Here is a 5,453-nt window from a genome sequence, read left to right as displayed (position 1 = left end):
ATGTAATATCCAGGATATATCGTGTAATTATTTTTGCTATTATATAATTATTATGTGTGTTCAGTATCTATTCTATGAGTTAATTGTTAAGTGTTATCTGTACTTGAATATTCAAAAATAATATTAATTGAGTATTTTAATTTTTATATGTCCAAAATAAAATATAGATAATTGTCATATCTTCCTAATTATTTTTATGTTGGTTTATGGATTTATAAGAATCATATGAAATTTCTAAAATCTTTTTCCGGGTAATTAAAATCTATTTTATAAAAACGGGAACCAACCGACGTCAACCGTTGTTACGTTTTTGGAACCCGAAACTCTTTCGAGAACTCCTTCCTAACCTAATTGTAATATTCCGAGCATATTCCATGTTTCGACTTTTTCGATCCGGCGTACGGTTTGTCCTGCGCGGGTCCCGGCGCAACATTTTCGATACAATATTCGTTTCGGTAAATCAATAAAACCCGTATTTTCGATAAACGGGAGCTTTTATTAAACTATCACAATTATCACTTCGTAATACGTGTAATCAGGCGCTGAGACCAATACCGCAATACAAATTGTACTGATTTGGATAATTATCCCGAAAACCGATACCGTTTGGATCAGTTTTTACAAATAAACGTACCGTTTTATATCCGGAATGATCCAACGGGATACTAATTTTCCGTAATTATAAATAGCCTTTTACCGTAATTTATTTTGTATCAAAATCATTTGCAGACAGATAATTATATAATTTTCAGAGAAAAACCCTAATTTCCTAAAACTGTTCTAAGAATCAAACAAGCATTTGGAGGTGTTATTGAATTCGGTTTGGAAAGCTCGAGTAACCAATCTGAAGGTCTTGAAGAGCTCTACCAGATTCTGTAATCCATACACCTGCAGAAATCAAGGTTATTTTTCTAAAAATTTATTTATTTTCGAATTTATTTTATTAAAAATATGAATTTTTGTTCGGATGATTGTTTGTATGATTTGATGATTGCATGTTGTAGATCTTGTTTTCATGATGATTTTCATATGTCATACGTCTGATTTGGAGTTCAATAACATGTTCAAATTTGAGTTTGATTTTCGAATTTTAAAATTAGGGTTTATAACCCGTATGAATGTTCTTAATTTAAATTTGGGGGTTTCTTATTCTGTGATAGATTGATGTTGTGTTATAGTGGGTTGTGTTCTCTGTGAAATTTGCAATCTAGTCGTATAAGTTTCATGAACCAACGAGGTCTGTAGAGAAGGGAGTTGTGTTTTGAAGTTTTCCGATGTTCGCCGGAAACTGGAAAATTTCACGGCCAAATTCCGGCCAACTCAGAGATTGTCAGGATGAATTGATTGCATGGTTGTGTTCCTGGTGTTGTGTAGATGTGATCTGGAGGTGATGGTGGCCTGAGCATCCCTGGAACGTGTTCTCCGGCCATCCCCGACTGTTTTCCGGCGACCCCCTGGAAAATTACAGTTTAGTACCTATAATTTTGAAAACGATGCAGTTTGGTCCCTTTAGTTTCCAGACTTTGCAAAAATTGGATTTCTGTTTTAAAAATGTTTAAAAATCATATTTCCTATTTATTTTTATTATAAAAATTCGTTTTTAATTTCTGAAAATTCTAAAAATTATTATTTTAATTCTGAAAATTATTTTTAATTCACAAATAAATCTAAATTAATTTGTTAATTCATTTCAGTTAATTTCTAATTGATTAATTGGTCAATTAATTCGAAAATTAATTAATTAATTGATTTAATTAATTATTAATTGATTTTAATTAATTATTTAATTAGATTTAATTATTTAAAAATGATTTAAAAATTCTGAAAAATAGTTTCGAGCTTTAAAATATTATTCTAAATTATTTCCAAGGCTCGATAATTATTCTAAAATTATTTCGGAGCCAGAATTGGCCAACCGAACCCTGTTTATTAACCCGAAATTGATCTAACGACCCGTTTTAATTCCGAAAAATGTTTTAAAAATCATTTTAAATACCAGAAAGCCTATTTATGACCCGAGACTTCTTTATAAATAATATATCATTGATTACGTGATGTATTATGTGCTATATGTGACTTGTTAATTGACTATCAGTCTATATATTCGGTGTTTACTTGATTATTGCATAACTTTCAATCCGTTAATCGGATTTGGGTAAAACGAAGGGTAGATAGAAGTATGTGTTGAATAGAATTCCATGAGTAAATTATTGATCGATGCTTATGATATGTGAGCAGAAGAGGCAAGACGTAGGAAAGGGGAACAAAGAGTTAAGGAGTAAGACGGTTGTCATTGGAAGCGAGTGCAGTGTAGTAATAATATCAGGCAAGTATTCCGAACTTTCTCGAAATATTGTAGTATTTAATAGTCAGATTGATATTGCAAGTGCTTTGAAGCACTGAAACCTAAACTCTGATTCCAGTTATTGTTCTTGAGCCATAAACCTTATTCTTTCTAGACCATTGATTGTTGTATACCTAAACACAAATCTCAAGTATACGATATTACTCCACAAATACATGTAAACAAAATCCCAAACACTGAACTGAATTACTTGTACATTCAATCATTGTACCCTATGCTTTGAAAGCCCAAATCTTTGAAACCCTGAAATGTTGATTCCTTTGTTATCCAATTCTTTCATTACCCAGCATCCAAGCTTTTAAATTGCCTTATTGATCCTTACAAGGATTGAAACCCTTTCATTGTTAAACATTTATTGTTGTTAATGATTTCAGTTATTGTTTATTATTGCATATTCTGTTATTATGTTAGAATTGGATTGTTTTTATAAAATTGTGGACTAGATTCGTGGTCAGACCATATAATGGTCAAGTTAGGCCAATGTGTGCCTTGGATCCAGTAGTTAGAGCAATGCTGTGTGCCTTGCTCGGGGTTAGTGCGTGACTGATCAGCAGCCTAACCTTGGTTTTTAAATGAAAAGTATAATACCCAATTCTAAATCATAAACCATTGTTCACTTGATATCATAATCATATTCACCTGATGATCATTATTCTCAGTTTTATCATTGTGACTTGTTGAGCTAGTTAGCTCATTTGTGCGATGTTGTTTATATTCTTTCCAGTTAAAAAGGAACCAGTTGGTAGCAAGGATCCCCAGTCCAGCGTGAGAGCTAGGGGTTCAGGTTGAGAAAGCTGAGCTAGTAGGCTTCTTTTGGGATAATTTATGTTTGTAAAAGTTTGTAATAATGTTTAATACTCAGTTTGAGTTTGAAATAGTTGGGATTTGAACGGTTTGTAATATATTAGTGTGTTTGGCTTGTGTGCATACTTTAACCTGTTGCGGTCCGTGGTGGTTGGTAAGTAGGGTCACTGCATATATTATTATTATCTTTATTATTGTTATAAGCAGGTTATAATTAAGGTGTGTGTGTGGACCCCAAACTTCTGACCCGGGTTTGGAGGGCGCCACAACATTCATATAATACACTTATTTTAATATCTACTATCTCATTTATGTGGTATATATTGGAGTCAATCTTTAATTTTTTGAAAAACATGTTATTCAAACCAAATCAGATAAAAGGGGACGGAGGGAGTATTTTAGATATATTTGATGATGATCAGAATCTACTATCAGTATTTATCTCAGAAGATATCATAATTTATATTATGCCCATATTCTTGGATGCCACGGAATTTAAATATCATGACAACATTTATGATGGTCCCCATAAGCCTACAAAGCTTACTGTTGTTGTTGTAGGTGACCGCAAAAAATGATTTCAAATGAGAAAAAAGATTATTCTCCTGAGGACATGGCCTCCATCATGAAGCATGCTAAAGAGAGGATCTCTTGCACTGAAATCTGGATAATGTGATGACGAACAGAATTATTGAATGCAAAACTGCTAAAAAGATATGGGATACCTTGGAGGTGAAGTGTCAAAGATCATCAATAAAAATAAGAGGACTATACTCACTCAAGGGTGAACACTTTGACTCAAGAGCTTATGAGTTTTTTACTGATATTTATGACAGTTTCATAAAATTGTTGAATGATCTCTCATTGATTTACAAAGAGTGTGATCGTGAAGACTCAAATTAAAAATTTCTCCATGCAATTCCTTAAAAGTGGTACTTGATAATAACTATAATCAGAGACAATTATGAACTCGAAGATATGTCTCTTGATGAAAAACATGGGATCCTCGGAACTCATGAAATTGAGACGGGGCAAAGAAACAAAAAGAAGTGTAGTAAATCAAGGACTGTTACCTTTACTATATAAGATAAAGTACCTAGTGAAAAAGCTATGAAGAAAAGCCATTCAAGACAAAAAGCTAAGTTTAAAGTGATATTGGGTCATCAAATACCTGATAATGACTCAAACTCTGATAATACCACATGATTCTGATATAGAGGACTGTGATGATAAAAAAGTGATGCAATTAGCTATATTGATGGTGGGAAGTTTCAATAAAATGGCTTACAAGGATTTCAAGAAGGGAAATAAATTTCCTAGGAGTGGTTCCAGTTCTCATAAGAAGAACTTCAGAAAATCTGATGAGAAAAAGTACAAGTCAAGCAAGTTGGACAAGTCCAGGGTCAAGTACTACAACTGCGTGGTAATACAATATATATATATATATATATATATGAATATATTCCACATGATATTGGTTGAAAATAAATTCAAAAGATATAATAAATATCACATTAATTTCACTTGAAATTCATGTCCAAAGTCCAAACAGACCAGGTCGGTAAAGGCCTGTCAAGGACTGAAAACAGCCCAGGTCCTAAAGGTCCACAAACGAAGGTTGTTCGCAGATAAGGCCGAATATGGCTGAAAGACTAGGGACGTCACATCATACATGTCCTAATTGCCTTTATTGTGCATATGTTGTGTACTTGATGATTTCACAAATAAAACACCTAAGTAGATTTTACTTAGTGAAATAATGTAGCACTCGACGGATAAGAATTTTAGTCCCGACGGATAAATCTATAGTCCCGAAGGATAATGATTTATTATCCATCGAGTGAGTAGCTTATGTAATAATGAGTCTGTAGCACATTTCTGCATACACCTTTGTATAGAGTCTGTAGTAGCATATAAGTCATGTGGACTTTAACTAGATATGCAGGATAGGTTGATTAATTGTACATAGATGATGTCTTGTAATTCTGCATAAGTGAAATGAAGTCAAGTGCCTGACTGCTACCCAACGGATAAACTACAAAGCACCCGACGGATGATCAACAACCCGACGGATGATCATGAACCCAACGGATAAAGAATTCAAACATCAGTTGACAGTGACAACTGGTCACATGCGTCGGGATGTATGCAAATGGAATGAGGAAGCCTATTAACTGGGTAATAGAGAACAAAGTAACAAAGCATTAAAACTGATAGTTTTTATAATGATTCTATCTTTTGACTTTGTAATCTTGGTAATATATAAACCAAGAAGTAGCAAATA

The sequence above is a fragment of the Apium graveolens genome, chromosome 1, assembly GCF_009905375.1.
Source record: "Apium graveolens cultivar Ventura chromosome 1, ASM990537v1, whole genome shotgun sequence".
In the NCBI taxonomy this organism is placed as follows: domain Eukaryota; kingdom Viridiplantae; phylum Streptophyta; class Magnoliopsida; order Apiales; family Apiaceae; genus Apium; species Apium graveolens.
The sequence above is the reverse complement of the archived record's forward strand: the minus strand, read 5'-3'. Positions refer to the sequence as shown.